At 38.9% G+C, this 18,638-nt stretch overlaps 1 protein-coding gene across 10 annotated transcripts in view; it reads right to left on the reverse strand.

Annotated features, from left to right (window-relative positions):
- The window catches only part of KLHL3 (kelch like family member 3), a 287,169-nt gene that overhangs the window by 227,656 nt on the left and 40,875 nt on the right, over positions 1–18,638 (reverse strand). Inside the window, exon 4 of one of the 10 annotated variants that reach the window (XR_004056392.1) lies at positions 16,383–16,599. The exons of the other annotated variants lie outside the window; for them this stretch is intronic. The gene's annotated coding sequence lies outside the window, so the exon portion shown is untranslated. The remainder of the gene's footprint in view (positions 1–16,382; positions 16,600–18,638) is intronic. 10 annotated transcript variants of the gene reach the window in all.

An 18,638-nucleotide genomic window follows, 5' to 3' on the forward strand; every position in this document is an offset into this window, starting at 1 on the left:
AATAAATCAATTAAATAAAATAAAATAGAAGGTACTATATATCTCCATTAAAAAAGCAAATCAACAAATCTTACAAAGAGCTCCAAGCAAGATTTTACAGCATAAAACAGCTCACATAGCTGTGTTTCACAAGGACAAATAGTATTACCATAGCAACATTTTTCTGAGTTCTTTAATAGCAGTTGCTTGATACTGCAGAAGATTCAGGAATGGTCTGTGAAAATACTGTATAAAGAGTGTTGGCCGGGCGCGGTGGCTCGCGCTTGTAATCCCAGCACTTTGGGAGGCCGAGACGGGCGGATCATGAGGTCAGGAGATCGCGACCATCCTGGCTAACACGGTGAAACCCCGTCTCTACTAAAAAATACAAAAAAAAACGAGCCGGGCGAGGTGGCTGGCGCCTGTAGTCCCAGCTACTCGGGAGGCTGAGGCAGGAGAATGGCGTAAACCCGGAAGGCGGAGCTTGCAGTGAGCTGAGATCCCGCCACTGCACTCCAGCCCGGGCCACAGAGCGAGACTCCGTCTCAAAAAAAAAAATAAATAAATAAAAAAAAAAAAAAAAAAAAAAGAGTGTCATGTAGGAATAAAGATAATCCTCTCCAATTTGTCTCCAAAAAAGATAATTTTTTTATAGGAATCACTTTAATAAAAGTTAATACATAAAATCTTAAGAAACACAAATCAGGGAATGATTACTTGTATTATGTGGGAATCACAAATATTTCTTTTTGAAAGCCAGCCTCCCTGATATATTCAAAATATTCCCAAGTATAACCAAAATATGATACAACATTCAAAATTCTATGATTAATAAGCACATGAAAAGATGCTGAACATCATTAGTTATTAATGAAACACAAATAAAACCACAATGCAGTACCACTTCACACTCACTACATGGACATAATTTTCAAAATGGAAAATAACAAGGGTTGGCAAGGATGTGGAAAAACTGGAACCCTCATACATTGCTGACAGGAATGTAAAATAGTTCAACCTCTGTGGAAACAGTCTGGCAGTTCCTCAAAAAATTAAACAGAATTACCCTCTGATGCTGCAATTCCATTCCTAGGTTATACACCCCAAATCAATAAATAGGTCCTCAAGCAAGTACATGTACATGCATGTTCATGCCAGCACTATTTATAATAACCAAAAGGTAGGAACAGCCCAGATGTCCATCAGTGGAAGAATGGATAAACAAATTGTGGTATAGACATACAATGGAATTTTATTCACCCCCAAAAAAATGAAGCACTGATCTATAACATGGATAGACCTCCAAATCATTATTATAAGTGAAAGCAGCCAGGCACATAATGTCACATATTGTATGATAACATTTATATAAAATATCTAGAATAGGAAATTCCAAAGAAACAGAATACAGATTGGTGGTTGCTAGGGGATATAGGGAAGAGGCATGGGGGTAAACTTCTTAATGGATAAGAGGTTTTATTCGGAAGTAATGGGAATGTTTTGGAACTAGATGGAAGTGTGGTTGCAATACATTATGCAAGTACTAAATGCCACTGAATCGTTCACTTTAAAATGGTTAATTTTATGTTACATGAAATTCACCCTCGATAAAATGTTTTTTAAGAAGATGCGGCCGGGCGCGGTGGCTCAAGCCTGTAATCCCAGCACTTTGGGAGGCCGAGACGGGCGGATCACGAGGTCAGGAGATCGAGACCATCCTGGCTAACCCGGTGAAACCCCGTCTCTACTAAAAAATACAAAAAACTAGCCGGGCGAGGTGGCGGGCGCCTGTAGTCCCAGCTACTCGGGAGGCTGAGGCAGGAGAATGGCATAAACCTGGGAGGCGGAGCTTGCAGTGAGCTGAGATCCGGCCACTGCACTCCAGCCTGGGCGACAGAGCGAGACTCCGTCTCAAAAAAAAAAAAAAAAAAAAAAAAAAGAAGATGCTACTCACATGACCAATAAATATATGAAAATATGAGAAAAAATTATAACTGATTGTCTAGCCATTTCAGAAACCCATGTAAATGGTGCTTCTACCTATTCACAGTGAATGAAGTGCTGAATAAAATTTATAGGAGGTCACTGTTTTGGACTAAGCTCCTGTACTAGGCCCCAAAAGACCAAACTAAAATGAAGTCACTCATGCTAAGTATCACAAAGTCAAACTGAAACATTAAGGAAGCAGGTAAAACCCCAAAAGATCAAGTTTTCTTGAAAACAGGAGAATCCCAGTAACCAATCAAAAGAGGCCCAGTTAACCAGAGTTGGCATGATAGGGACGTCCCCTCTGATTAACCCTTATAAGAAAAGTAACTTGAAGTAACTTGATGTTAACCAATCTGCTTTTTCAATTTTTGTTTCCTTGTTCCCACCTTCATAAACCAATTGTTCTGATATGCCCTATTCTATTTTATAGAATGAGATGTTGCTCCAATTTATGAATTGCTAATAAAAGCCAATTGGACATTTACACTACATTTGTTGACATGTTGTTTATTTAACAAAAGGAACAGGGAATACTTACTAAAATCTTAGTTTCTTCCTGTTAAAAGATAATTTTTAAGTCAAAATTATGACTGCCATACAAATATAAAATAAACACATGTTAAAGGTTTCATTTAACTCATTAAAGACAGATCCAGTAAAACCTTAAAAACTGGCACAAGAGGCAGCCAGAAATGCTGAAATGAATGTGTTAGTAAATGCAAACCCAGCTTCATGTGTTTGAGGAGTGGTAACAATTGCACCTTCACAAGACAAAGTTCATTTGCATTTCTACAGACAAGAGTAATTTGTATTACCCTCAGTTTTCTATAATTTTAAAGGATTTAAAATAGTTCAAAGACAATGAAAGGTGCAGAGCACTATAGAATCAGATAACCTAGAAGGGTTTACTAGTCAATGCCTAGCATTCTGAAGGACATTTGGTAATTTTTTTTTTTTTTCAAATTTCACAATCTCTCCTGATATTCCTCTGGCAATAACACACTACCATGGCAAATGGCCTCTCCTCTCTGGACTTCAGGTCCTTATTTGTTTGAAAAAAAAAAAAAAACAAACAAAACAAAAACTGAGGAGTTGGATGACCTGAAGCTCACCTTGAGCTTTGACAGCCTGCTAAGAACCTGCTTCCAGGGGCCAGATGCTGAGTCACAGATTCCTACAGGTTACAAGCCCTTTAAGTCAACAGCACTCATGATCACATCACATAAATTACTTCTCTAATGACAGAACATGCCATCCTTTGATGAAGGAGGCCATGTTTCTAATGAATCATCCTCAAACAATTTGCCTTTTTTTGCACTACTACTGGAAATGGGATAATACTGAGTTCTCCCAGCTTCTGTCATATACAACAAGCATTATTTAGTTTTTAAACAATTGGCTGAAACTAGAAAGAAGTCGTCTGGGGCTACAAAACAAAATAAAGTAGGTACCCTATATGAGAGGCTCAAAAAATACTGAGTTGAATGGCTTTTGAAATGTTTACACCATGTTCTATACACTTAATTTACTATTAATGTAGTAGGACTTTTTTTTTTCCTTTTGTTTGATCTGTTACTCTCCGGCTGCTCAGTACTGGGCAGTACAATAGACCCTCAATCAAAGCCTGCTATTTAATTCTATAATTCATAATAGAGAGTGGAAGTGTATTCTTTTCAAAAAAATTTTTCAGCTTATGCATGGTAAAAGGAAGTGTCTCTATACAGGCTGAGTATGCCTAATCCAAAAATTCAAAATCCTCAATATTCCAAAATCCAAAATTTTTTCAGCACTGACATGATGCTCAAAGGAGCATTTAAGTATCGGCAAATATTCCAAAATCTGAAGGAAAAAAGAGATCTCAAACCTGAAACAAGCATTTTGGATAAGAGATATTTTTCAGCTTCTATGCTGGACCTAAATTGTTTTTATTGTATTTTAAATACAGCACAATCAAAAGCACATCCACCAACAAACAGTGTATAAAAGTCTTACCTGTCCAAGAAAAAAAATGTCATTTCACAATTTAAAATACTTCTCCATAAAGATCTACAACATTGGATAGATTCTCCACTAAAGCCAATGCTAAGATTAATATTAGATTTCCGAAATCAGTAAAATTGTAATTGTAACCCAAACAACTGTGAGCTATCTGGATTGAAGGGAAGGGCAGCTTGAATTTCCTTTAAATGCCAATACCAACATTCTTTACATTCCAGCTAAAAATGCTTTGCTTACCATGAGACTTTAGCTCTACCCTGCCTTTTATCTCCTCATCCCCATTTAGATTTGATGTACAATTATTGGTGGTTAATTCAGGGTCACATATTTTCTGTCCTGTTGGGAACATGAGCACTTCCCAGGTGTGATAAATTGAAAGCTGGAACTGCATCAACTAGAGTAGAATAGGAAGACTCTTCCCCATCCTTTCCAATTTATACACTAGCCTCCTTGCACACAGCTGTCATTCCAATTTATGCTCCTTCTTGCCAGACAGCAGGGACCCTCCTCAAACACAGCTTTGAGGGGCTCTTTCTCTGGGGCAACAGGAGCAGAAAACCAAACAGACAACGTGGAGGCTGTGAGTATCTTTGAAACGAAGGCTGCTGCTTAGCTGGGTTTTCTCACATCATATTGATCCTACAGATGAGGAAAATCAAATGTTCTTAATTCCTTGGGGACAGGACAGAGACTACAATCCTGATTTTAACTTACAAGAAACCAGTATAGTGGCTTCCTATTTCCAGTATCAGGACCAAACACAGTCACTCACTCACACACAGATTCATCAATAAATACTTAACTAATATCTACTATTTAAGAACTAATCAAAATGCAGTAGAGGATTCAAAGATAGACTGGAGCTCAATATTTCCTGGCTCCAAACATCTGGAGCTGTTAAAGTTCCTGCACTGGGCCAGGCACGATGGCTCACGCCTATAATCCCAGCACTTTGGGAGGCTGAGCTGGGCGTATCACCTGAGGTCAGGAGTTCAAGACCAGCATGGCCAACAAAGCGAAATCCCATCTCTACTAAAAAATACAAAATTAGCTGGGCATGCGGTGTACGCCTATAATCTCAGCTACTCCAGAGGCTGAGGCAGGAGAATCACTTGAACCCGGGAGGCGGACATTGCAGTGAGCCAAGATCACGCCATTGCACTCCAGCCTGGGCGACAAGAACAAAACTCCGTCTGAAAAAAAAAGAAAAGAAAAGTTCCTGGACGGCCCAACACTCCTCTTTTTGGTCAGTGTACTTCTGAGAAGCCAGTGCCAAGCTGGGTGAGTGGGAGATTAGAAAAAGCAGAAATTTCCATATTTGTCCTTTCATTCTCTTCATTGCTATTGGGGCCCTTGACGCTGCCCTGGGGAGGCCAGGCAGAATCTGCTGCTAACTTCAAGCCTGAAAATGACAAACAGCAGAGAAAGACGAAGAGAAAACACACTGATATAGCCAGAAGGAAAGGAAGAGTGTTGTGTAGAAAAAAAGAGAATGGAAACAAAATGAGAACAGTTAACAGCTGATCTCTACCAGGGATTATGGAAAGATTCTGACTCACCTTTTAGAGCTCAGCTCTGAAGACTTAGTCAGTACCTACCTATGAAGGATTCCTAGAAGAGGAGACTGAATTTAAATGTCTGTTGTGTGCATTATTCTGAACACAAGGAAAGGGGTGAAGACAGAATAAACATTATTGAATACCTACTGATCTCTCCTTCTATCTCACAGATTCAGTCAAAAAACAGGAAACCCAAGGAATTTGTTTTTGTGTGCTCAGTATGTGGTTGATTTTTTTTCTTCCATATTTTCCAAATTTTCTATAATGAGAATGCATATTTTGTACAAATATTTAAATAAACAAACTTTACTTAGACAGAACAAACTTCCCAAACTTTCCCCAGAGAAATGGATCCGACTATTCACTGCTGACTATGTGGACTATGAAATCCCAGAGCTCCCAGGGATCTTAATACCAACTGCTGCCAGTCTCAATCTGCTGGCTTTTCTGAGTCCAGCAGTTAATAAGAAGTTAAGAACATCTGCCTTCCTTACAGGCTTGCTGTGATCACAAGATAAATGTGTGAAAGCATTTTGTGAGCATCAAGGACTTAATTAGTGTGAGACAGTATTATTCCAGTTAAATGCAACTTGCTATAAAACTAAAAGAAAGTAGGTTCAGATATAAAGAAGGTAGGGATTTGCATGAATTTCCTCCCATTTTAGTTCACATGAGACCCATAGGTTAATTCTAACTGGCCAAGGCTTTCTGCTCAGGACATTTGAAGTAATAACAGAAAAGGAATTCAGTGATAAGAATCCTTAACTCCACGTCAGGGAACTTGGATCACTGTGCAATCTTCAGGTCCTAGAGAACTGATTTCCTGAGATGTCTTCCCACATTTCCAACTCTGTTAAAACCTGATCCCTCGGGGGAAACACTGAAACCCAACTGACAGAACAGAACTAGCAAAAATATATTTGAAGCTAAAAGAGATCAAATGATTTCCCCTGAGATTGACCCTGAGTTTGGTTTTGAGTTCTCACCTTGATGTACTTAGCTATCTCCTGGAGGAGCTGGATGGACTAATTAACTTAAACCTGGCAACAAGCAGCAACAGGTATATCAGGACAAGGGTTAAGGACTTTTACTGACACTAGTTCATGGCCAAATCTATTTCTCATTCTGGCTCCTATTTATGCAGTGCATTAGGAGAACAGATGATGTCAACACCACCAGGCAGACAAGTTATCTCAATGCTCAATTCCTGGCAGGAGAATTTGTGCCCTGATTTATTTTTAGTGCTTTTCTACCTTAGTAATCCAGTCAGCTGAAGAAAAGCCAGCAATCTATTCTTGGAGCACACACATTTATTTATTCCTTAGCAATTAGCAATACATTTAGTCACCTAGGTAAGAATCTACTAGGAGTTTGGAGTCTCATCATTTGCACACTTACAAAGACCACATAGGATTATTACCCCAACCCAAGTGCAAGTGTGGGCCTCACTATTTCATTAGTAGAAACCTTTTATCCAGGAAGAAAAAGAAAGAAAGAGAGATCGCTAACAAAATCAAGTATGTATAGCCTATCATTTTATCAGCAGGGTGGAGGTTGGGGTGAAAAGTAAGAACTCTACTTCGTCTTTTATAAAATGTTAGACCTTAAGTTAGGGCACACATTTAGCTTATCATAAGCCTCAAACTGGACTGTTGCTATTTTGTGTTTATCACAACGAACAGTTCCTTTTTACCAAGATGCAGAAAGTGAAATATCAAAAGATTAATCAGCCGTTTCCACATCTTTACATTTGGATTTAACCCCAAATATTTAATTTTACTTCAATCTCATACAGCTTGTGAGGACAGATTTATTCAACATCAGCTGCCCTCATATTTAAAAGCTTCACCACAAAGATAAAATTAGAATCAAGTGAGGATCATATTCCTCAGCAAGAATTCTGCTCTATGTCCCACTGATGCCCCCAGCCACAACTGACAAATCAAATACCAGCATAATTGTTGTTTTTCTTAGACACTTCCTAAGTAGCCATAGTATGATAGAAACTGTATAGATAACAAAAAGAGGCATGAGCACTAAACTCATAGAATTATACCCATGGGTATAAATTTATTTCCAAGGTTATTTATCAGCAAAGTGGGAGGAAACTATGTACTGTTTGGATGGAGCTGGGAGTGACTGGGAAGTCAACTATCACAAACCCCCTTTTCATTGTTGGGGCTTTCCACTTCAGGAATCTTCCAAACTTGCATGAGGCTCAAATTAGACTAAAGACTGGGTAAAGTACAAATGTTCATTAAATCACCAAATGTCATCATCTTGGTATTAGACATTGGTATGACAATGTATTATATTTAAAAAAATGAAAAAGAATCTCAAGATTTTAAACTATTATTTCTTGAACATTCACCTTTAATGGAGTCTAACTATAAAAATGTAGCTGTAAAAACACATCGTTAATGTTCTGTGTTCAATTTGGAGGCATTTTACCAGGGGAAAATATTCAGTTCTCAACAGGCATTTTGCATTTTACAAGAAGGGAAAGCAGAAGTAACCAATAAACATACAAAAGATGCACAGCCTCACTTATGAGTAAAAATAAAGCAAGTTTAAAAAACAATGGGATACATTTTAGAAGCACTGAGGAAGTTATTCTCAAATAACTACTGAGAATGTACCATTTAACAAAAGGGCAATTTAGCTGTAACTATTAAAATATAAAATGAATATCCTTTTATCCCCTGTAATTCCACTATAGTATGATCCCATTTGTGAAAAAAAAATTATATACACAGCTGAATATGCAGATAAATTTTCTGTATAGGTATACAAGAAACTGTTAATAGCAGAAATTGGGGATTTGGAAGGGTCAGTTTTACCTCTCACTTTGTACCTTCACTGCTCTGAATTTTTAGAATTTTTGTCCTTAAGCATTTACTACTTTTATTTTTAAAAATATTTTTGCCATGGCACAAGTATACATATGTAACAAACCTGCACGTTATGCACATGTACCCTAGAACTTAAAGTATAATAAAAAAAATATATATATATATATTTTTTTTGCAATAATAGGTTTATTTCCATTTTCAGGAAGATTCATTTGTGTGGATCACCCAAGCCCCTAAAAATGCCTTGTGCATCAAAAGAATTAAATTATACTCAGAGTTGTTTTAGCACTGATTGTATTTTGCTATATCCTAAATTTCTGACATGAGTAATTCCTGTATATTCTGTAAAATAAGCCAGAACTCCACTCACTTACTAGGACAGAAAACAAAGAAGGAACTTTTATTTTGAAAGTGGATTTGACCTCCCAGGATGTATTTCTTCATACCTTGGTATCATGTCAATGATTAGAAAATATTTAATGTCCGGCAATTATAAGTACAAGACTCTGAGCACACCAAACTCCTCCAAGACATTCACACCAAATTCCCACAAGACATTCTTCCAAGACCTCTGGCCCCAGATTCAAGAAGGCAAGAATGTAACACTGAGTAAAATGGCAGGCAAGCATGTTTTGATATGTGAAAGCCCTGTGTAAACTACTGAATGGAACAAAAATTTAGATAGTAGTAGAAAGTTAGTATATTGTGTTGGGGCTGCTGCCTTACCTGATCTCACCAAGCATCAGACGGGATGGGATAACTATTTGAACTATCTGCATTGTGAAATTATACTAAACGGAAAAGCCCTCCATAGGTATAGGCTGATGCAGCGACTTTAATTTCATTCTCCCACTTTTGGCAGACCCTGTAGACAGGACAGACACTCCGGTATTACTTTTGAGTGTGTATTCATGTAGATTTAAAAAAATAGACTTCAGGTGCTTAATTAATCATATTTCGTATTATTAACATACACGGTACTCTTCTACTTTATTTACTGGTTCATTTCCTTATTTATTTTAATAATATAACAAATCCAGTGAATCAATTACTCAAACCCAAAAACTAGAACAATAACAATAACTCACATCATCTATTTACTCTTCCCTTATTTCTTCCCCTTACTTTCCCCCAATTGTAACCACTATCCTATATTTTGTGTTTATCATGTCCTTGCTTTTTAAAGTCTTATCAAGGATATATTAGTGCATCTTAAGCTGAAATAGGAGAATTAAGCAGAATGAATTCCTTCATTCACCATTAACATTACAAGGATCCTGCATTAAACACTCTAGGAAATACACAGATGCCTGAAATAGCAGAGGACTGTATTTGGCACTCAATACATTTTTGATAAATTGGATCTAGCAGAGAAATTTACCATATTTTATGACTGTATCCTTAAATAAGCAAGGGATTTGCAGGGATCTCTTGGAATTTGGGCAGACTAAAGAGATTTGTGATTCAAACAACTCCTTATCCTCACCCAGGGACAGTCTATAAAGCAGGTAGTTTCTCTATTGCCAGTCCCCCCTCCTCTCTCCTTCCTGCAATTTTTTCTCATTTGGCATTAAGGGCCAAGAATTAAGGGCCAGGAATTAGTATTAGGTACTAAATACCTAATATAAAAAGCTTTTACCACATCTGTCCTATACATGATGACAGATAAATCTCCCTTAAGTACAGGTTCTATCATGTCACTTTCTACCCAGTATAGAAAACTACAATGATTATTTTACATAGAATATCACCTAAATCCTTACCTTGGCATTCAAGGCTCTTTGAGATCTGATCTTCCCTGTCAAAATGACTTGCTATTCCCTATACATGCCTTACATTTTAACCAATGCGAAGACTTTATTCAGCTATTTGCCAAAGTGTGGTCTGTGGACCAGCAGCATCCATTTTACCTAGGTGTCTGTAAGAAATCCCAGACATACTAAATCAGAATCTGCATTCTTACAAGATTTTGGAATGATGCATACACATGTTACATTTTGAGAATCACTGTAAAACTATCAAGTGGTTTTCCATTGTACTTGAGAAACTGTTATTATTTCTTTCCCTACTGAATATGTAAGCACTTAGAAAGCAAAAGATTGGCCAGGACAAAGGGGCTCATGCCTGTAACCCCAGCACTTTGGGAGGCCAAGGCAGGCAGATCACAAGGTCAGGAGTTCAAGACCAGCCTGGCCAATATGGTGAAACCCCATCTCTACTAAAAATACAAAAAAATTAGCCAGGCATGGTGGCAAATGCCTGTAATACTAGCTACTCGGGAGGCTGAGGCAGGAGAATTGCTTGAACCCAGGAGGCGGAACTTGCAGTGAGCCGAGATGGCGCCACTGCACTCCAGCCTGGGCGACAAAGCGAGACTCCGTCTCAAAAAAAAAAAAGAAAGCAAGCAAATGGTATCCAAATTATGTGCCTAAAATATGCTGTCTATACTCCTGTAATCCCAGCAGTTTGGTAGGCTGAGGCAGGCAGATCACTTGAGCCTAGGAGATGGAGACCAGTCTCAGCAACAGGACAAAACCCTGTCTCTACAAAAAAAATTAGCCAGGCGTTGTGGCGCACGCCTGTAGTCTCAGCTATCCAGGAGGCTGAGGTGGGGAGGATGGCTTGAGTCTGGGAGGTTGAGGCTGCAGTGAGTGACACTGCATTCAAGTCTGGGCAACAGAGTGAGAACCTGTCTCAGTAAATAAATAAAATAAAATATCTGTCTGGCCATCAGAAACAAAGGAATACCTTGAGTGGATACTTCATAAATATCTATAGATTGGCTAATTTTGTTCCTGATTTGCAGCTAACAAGGTAACTAAAATCACAATCTTTCACTCTATTGTCTGACAAATGAGGTCCACCATCGACATCACATCCACATAAACACACATAGACAAACACATATACACGGGGTCTTCTATAGATAGAATTTTTAACAGGAAAGCAACTTGCAAAAGAAAGTGATATTAAAGGTTGCCAAGAAAATCAAAGCTGTTTTAAATCAACTGGACAAAATCACTTTAAATTCCCTTTAAACTGAAATTGAGGGGCTATATGTACTTGATGGACTCTGAGGTTATGTGGGACTTCAATATTCAATAATTCTGTGACCCTAGGGAACATTGCTTCCGCATCATCCCAGAAGTGACTGCAGGGACCAGAGACAGCCCTGAGATTAAGTCTGAAGCTATAAACCCTGACTGCCTCTCTCAGTGCTAAGTCCCAGCTTCTCTATAACCTCCCCAAAATGCTCCTGCTCTTCGCATGTATTTATCATCATGACCACCCGGCCCCCCAGTCCCGTCTCCTTGCACTTCAAACTGCCCCTTGCCTCCATGAGCTTGTCACTGTCCTACTTCTCTCCCCCTCTCTGCCTCAGCTTCTCAGTCTCTCACACAGATCAATACTGCCAAGGTGGCAAGGAGCTAAACTAAACTGCACTAGTGGAAGAGGGTAAGGGAAAAAAGATATAATGCCAACCTGTCCTGATCACTCTCTTCCCCTCCCCTAGAAATCATTTATTTTTCTTTCCCTCTCTTTTTTTTTTTTTTTTAAAGATTCAAGGGTACATGTTCAGGTTTGTTACATGGATATATTGCCTGATGCTGAGAGAACTGCAGTGAGGTGTCATTGTATCATTTTCTGTAGTGAGGCTAGTGAGAATTTACCCTTTGGCTGTGGTAAATATCTTTATTTCCTGAACATAGTTTCAGTTCTGTCTCTGGCAAGGCCTCTGATGTGAGTCTTGGGACTTTAACCCAAAGCTATTTCACATCCAAAAAATTGAATCAACACATTTATCAGGCATCTCTCTCATATTTCGTAAATAGCTTTTTATACACTGTCTAGTTCAACTAACTGTAATACCACATATATCTTCTTATATATCTAAGCAATAAACATACACCATTCTCAGAGTTAAGTTTCTGAGCCAGTGTTCTGCATATGAGAAGGTTATTGGTGGAAATCTCTGTTTATATCCTTAAGAGAGTCCTCCCAAACCCAAAAAGCCTATTTATAAAGTAGAACCACAATGAAATACCATCTCACGCTAGTTAGAATGGCAATCATTAACAAGTCAGGAAACAAAAGATGCTGGAGAGGATGTGGAGAAACAGGAATGCTTTTACACTGTTGGTGGGAGTGTAAATTAGTTCAACCATTGTGGAAGACAGTGTGGTGATTCCTCAAGGATCTAGAACCAGAAATACCATTTGACCCAGCCATCCCATTACTGGGTATATACCCCAAGGATTATAAATCATTCCACTATAAAGACACAGGCACATGTATGTTTATTGCAGCATTATTCACAATAGCAAAGAATTGGAACCAACCCAAATGCCCATCAATAATAGACTGGATAAAAAAAATGTGGCACATATACACCATGGAATACTATGCAGCCATAAAAAGAATGAGTTCATGTCCTTTGCAGGGACATGGATGAAGCTGGAAACCATCATTCTCAGCAAACTAACACAGGAACAGAAAACCAAACACCACATGTTCTCACTCATAATTGAGAGTTGAACAATGAGAACACATGGACACAGGGAGGGGAACATTACATACCAGGGCCTGTTGTGGGGTGGGGGGCTAGGGGAGGGATAGCATTAGGAGAAGTACCTAATGGAGGTGACAGGTTGATGGATACAGCAAACCACCATGACATGTGTATACCTATGTAACAAACCTGCACATTCTGTACACGTATCCCAGAACTTAAAGTATAATTTAAAAAAAGAAGAAGTTTGGACTTTAAGAACATGTGTAAAAATAAAGGTTCATCTAGACGGAAAAATAAATAAATAAATAAAGTAGAACTTTAGGCTTTTCATTACAGCCTAGGTCCCCTTTCCTCCTGTTTCCCAAGAAGTACACATTATGAGATTTACTCACACAGGTCAAGGAAGTACTTGAAGGAAGATGTCTCTGCTCTAGAGATGAACTGTGTGGATTTTATTCCTGGCTCCACAGCTTATTAACCATGTGACTCTGGGCAATTTGTGTAAACCCTCTAAGCTTATGTTTCCTTTCTTCTAAAATGGGAATAATAATATCCCTAGATATTGGAGTTGTTGTGAGGAGTGAATGAGATTATGTATATAAAGTGGTTAGTACAGTGCCTAGGTGATTAACTCCATTTCACAGTTATTAAAAATTAAGGTCAGAGAGGGTTGTTGTGAATGATCTTTTTTTTTTTTTTTAATTTATTTATTTATTTATTTTTTTTTTTTTTTTTTGAGACGGAGTCTTGCTCTGCTGCCCAGGCTGGAGTGCAGTGGCCGGCTCTCAGCTCACTGCAAGCTCCGCCTCCCGGGTTCACGCCATTCTCCTGTCTCAGCCTCCCGAGTAGCTGGGACTACAGGCGCCCGCCTCGTCACCCGGCTAGTTTTTTGTATTTTTTAGTAGAGACGGGGTTTCACCGTATTAGCCAGGATGGTCTCGATCTCCTGACCTCATGATCCGCCCGTCTCGGCCTCCCAAAGTGCTGGGATTACAGGCTTGAGCCACCGCGCCCGGCCTTTTTTTTTTTTTTTTAATTTGCAAAGCCCATTTAATGCTACAGATTCTCCTCTCTAGGACTCTTCTACTTGCACACATCTCTAGCACATGACACTGTCCATGTGGGAGGTAACCTGACTCCCAGCTAATGACAGTATGGGGTCTTAGCTGTCCTTATGCACACAGTGTTCCTCTGGGCAGTAACTCTGTGTGCATGTATGTATGGCTAACAGAAATGGAATAGCCCCTTTTAAAAGTTGGGCATGATTTTATAACACAAAAACTTACGTACTAAACCCAGTGGCATCTAAAAGGACAAATAGGCTGAGCACAGTGGCTCACACATGTAATCCCAACACTCTGAGAGGGAGGGATGGGAGGACTGCTTGAACCCAAGAGTTCAAGACCAGCCCAAGCAACATAGCAAAAGTCCATGTCCACAAAAAATGTTTAAAAATTAGCTGAACATGGTGGCATGCGCCTATAGTCCAGCTACTCGGGAGGCTGAGGAGGGATGATCACTTGAGCCCAGGAGTTCAAGGCAGTGAGTTATATTATTGTAATACTGCACTCCAGCTTGGGCAACAAAGTGAGACCCCGTTTCAAAAAAAAACAAAAACAAAAACAAGACAAACATCTTCTTCCTACTTTAGGTGACATGTCAAAGGAAATAAAAGTTTGAGGGTTAAATATCAAAGTCTCTTCTGCATTCAGCAGGATGTAAAAGACATCTAATCTCCCCTACCTCTAAGATGATGTCTCTGCTTCAGAATGCCACCAGTGGAGCGGGTACCATTGGGGTTAAAGCAATGGCTCTTCCTAAAGACAAATGAAGGGGTGAAATGTGTTTATGAAGAAATGTGTGTCTTTGAACCAGTCTATCAGAGATTAGAATAAAACAAGTCAGTTTTGATGTGGGCTTGAGGAAGTGATAGGTTTGCAGGGCTAGTTCTAAAGGAAGAAAACACTATAATGTGTGTGTAGGAAAGGGTTCTGGGGAGGGGCAGACAGAAGAGGTGAGGAGAGCTTGCAAAATAGTAACTATGTCAATTAGCAGTTCTGCCAAAAGTTGGATTCAGAGTTGTTTGTTGCTTCCGGGACAGGAAGGCTCTTAACTCTAGGAAACTTTTCTCCTGTCATCTCTCATCAGCATGACCACTACAAGTGTTAGAGAGTGAGACCCAGGAAGCACTGTAGACTATTTACTTGGCCTATGGGCCCCCCACCATCACTGTTCCTCTCCTTTGCCCTAGGGCTAGTTCAATTTCAACATTTCACCCTCAAATAAGAGAAAAGCTCATAAACACAATCTTTAGCAAAATATGAAAGTTCCCTAACGAAACAAAGTGAAAAGTAGCTTGCCACATCATTCAACTTTGGGATAATCTTTATCTTTCCCCAGTTGTTCTTGTGACAATAGAGGAACTAGCTTTAAAAGACCCAATTTGTAGAATTCTTTACAAAAAAATTCAGGGCTTAGGGTTCAGATACTTCTTGAGCAGCTTGAGTATGTTCACAAAACAGATGCATTTATTTTTGCAGGGACTAATACTACAGTCACAGTGGTGACTGTGGACTGACCTAGTGGGCCATAGCAGAAGCTGGATTTGTTCGGAAAGTGATGGAAACCATCTCATACACACAAAATTCACAACTCCTTTACTGACTTAATTCACGTACCTCTTTCCTCAACTATCTGTTCACATTGTTCATGGACTTTGACAACAAGAAAACAAGTACAGTAAGGGTTGAGCTACATAGATATTCAAATAGAAACGCATCTTTTGTAACAACTTCATAGAGTAAATGGTTTTATATAAAAACACAATTTAGATATAGGAACCATGAGAACCAGGACAGTAAGCATTTTAATCTAACATGGAGAGACAGATGATTAACAATGACAGGACAGACCTCCTCTGTGGCACTTTGTAAAATGAAAAAAATTGACAAAACACTGGGACGAGACAAAACTCTAAATGTGAAGTAAAATTTCCAGTCATGTAGAAAACAATAGCTCACCCTTGACATCAGTTTAATGTGTTGAAAATTTTTTAAAAGTGATTTCTTTTTCCCAAAAGCAAGCAAGGAAGAAAACAAAAGAAACAGAGACCAATGTGAAGACTGCATGCTAATACATCAAGAGACATAAAATAATTAAAATCTACTTTTGTTAGAAAATGATCTAGATTAACTGGGGAAGAAACAGTGAGATGCATCTTTAGAATTTCCCATGTATCAAGCTTCCTTAAGAACTTTTCAAAACTATCACCAAAATACTCAGTTGACATCAAATATCATCATCTTCTTGAGCAGCTTGAGTATGTTCACAAAACAGATGCATTTATTTTTGCAGGGACTAATACTACAGTCACAGTGGTGACTGTGGACTGACCTAGTGGGCCATAGCAGAAGCTGGATTTGTTAGGAAAGTGATGGAAACCATCTCATACACACAAAACTCACAACTCCTTTACTGACTTAATTCACGTACCTCTTTCCTCAACTATCTGTTCTCCCTCCAACCCTGTTAGATGTAATAGAAAATAAAAAATGGCCAGGTGTGGTGGCGTACACCTGAAGTCTCAGCTGCTCCAGAGGCTGAGGCGAAGGATTGCTTGAAGCCAGGAGTTTGAGGCTGTAGTGTGCTAGGATCGCCCATGTGAACAGCTACTGTACTCCAGCTTGGGCAACACAGCAAGATCCTGTCTCTTAAAAAATAAAAAATAAAAAAGTAATTAAAGTGTTAAAATCTTCCACCATATCTGGTGCTTTATGGACACTTTGAATTAATTATCTTTACGTGAATAAAGGTTACCTAGTATGGCATCTATTATCAAATAGAATATAGATAAACATGCAAACACTAAATCTCCAGCCTCTGCTACCTAGCAAGATTCCATTTCTACAAAAAAAAAAAAAAAAAAAAAAAAATTAGCGAGGCATAGTGGCACATGCCAGTAGTCCTAGCTACTGGGGAGGCTGAGGTGGGAGGATCACTTAAGCCCAGGAGTTCAAGGTTGCAGTGACATACGGTCATGTCACTGCACTCCAGACTGGGTGACAGAGTAAGACCCTGTCTCTAAAAACAAAGCGAAACAAAAACACTAAATAATAAAATAGGCAAGCAAAAGAAAGTATATGGAACAGCACAATAAACTCTCCATCAAATCAAAATAACTTAAGTAACATTTTAAAAGAATGCAGAGTTGGCCGGGCGCGGTGGCTCAAGCCTGTAATCCCAGCACTTTGGGAGGCCGAGACGGGCGGATCACGAGGTCAGGAGATCGAGACCATCCTGGCTAACACAGTGAAACCCCGTCTCTACTAAAAATACAAAAAAACTAGCCGGGCGAGGTGGCGGGCGCCTGTAGTCCCAGCTACTCGGGAGGCTGAGGCGGGAGAATGGCGCAAACCCGGGAGGCGGAGCTTGCAGTGAGCTGAGATCGGGCCACTGCACTCCAGTCCGGGCGACAGAGCGAGACTCCGCCTCAAAAAAAAAAAAAAAAAAAAAAAAAAAAAAAAAGAATGCAGAGTTTAGGTTATTGTATGAATTTAAAATATTCTCACTAATGTGACATTTTGATACATTTAAAATACTGTACATTGCTAAACTTGCCTTACCTTACTTCTCTTTCCTCTTTTTTTCCTAATGAAGCTACTATCAAATTCTACAGTTGTTCACTTTGAAATAGATCTAATGTCCTATTTTTCAGACCACTGAACCTATATAATATCCATGAAGCTAGTATAACTCTGCAGACATCCTAGCTATTCAGGCAATGTTATAAAGGCATCATCATTGTTCATTTGTCTGATCTCTATGTATCTTGTCATCTTTCCAGGGTAAGATTGCCAAGGTCCTGGACTCTTCATTTGGTGGAGTCTAATTCTGTTCTCTTTACAAAGAGCTAGGGTTACACTCAGCAAAGGTTACCATTTACGTGAGACATGAAGCCTGCTAGCATAACTCATCACCAAAGTAAAACCTCTGGCTATTTTTTCCCTCAAGGACATCCCCAGTGTCACATAAAATCAAGAACGAACACTTCAGGATAGGTCACACGTAGGGCCTGCATGTACTATGAACCCACACTTTCATTTTTATATTCTGGAGTGTGGTATTTTCAGAACAGGCAAACAAAAGGGTTTTTTTCCTTTTGAAAAATCTCTCTCTCCCCTAGTGGAAAATAAACGAGAATTAAATGTAAGAGACTACAGTGGCTTTAGCAAGAGAAGCCAATATTTAAGGATGAGCTTTCTTTTAGAGATTACTCCTTTTTGTGTTTGGCTTTGCTTTATCATTTACTCAAATTAGTTCTGAAAGATTTTTAATAAATAAATATTTTAAATTGTTTCAGTAATTTTTAAGACTCCGCTTGTTATCTTTCAAACCTCCGCATTCTGAAGTGGCAGTCAAAGCCAGTGCCTTAAGTGCTGACTGCTTTCACTTTAAGCACCAAGGTTCATCTTTCTTTCTCTTATCCTCTGATGGAAATTCATCTACTCTGGTAATTCTGAAAATTGGAGATTTTAAAGCATGATCAGACCTTGAGATTCTTAAAAAATGTTTTAAAATAGGAAATATTAGACCTAGAAGAAAACTCAGGGACCATCTCACTTCTGATATAACTGAGACCCCAAAGGTCTTGCCCAAATCATAACTAATAAACGACAGCCCTAAAACAGAATCTAGATTCCCTTAATCTTGAATTAGTGCTCTCTTTCACCATATTACTTGATCTTTCTA

This window comes from Rhinopithecus roxellana, chromosome 3 (genome assembly GCF_007565055.1).
Source record: "Rhinopithecus roxellana isolate Shanxi Qingling chromosome 3, ASM756505v1, whole genome shotgun sequence".
Lineage (NCBI taxonomy): Eukaryota > Metazoa > Chordata > Mammalia > Primates > Cercopithecidae > Rhinopithecus > Rhinopithecus roxellana.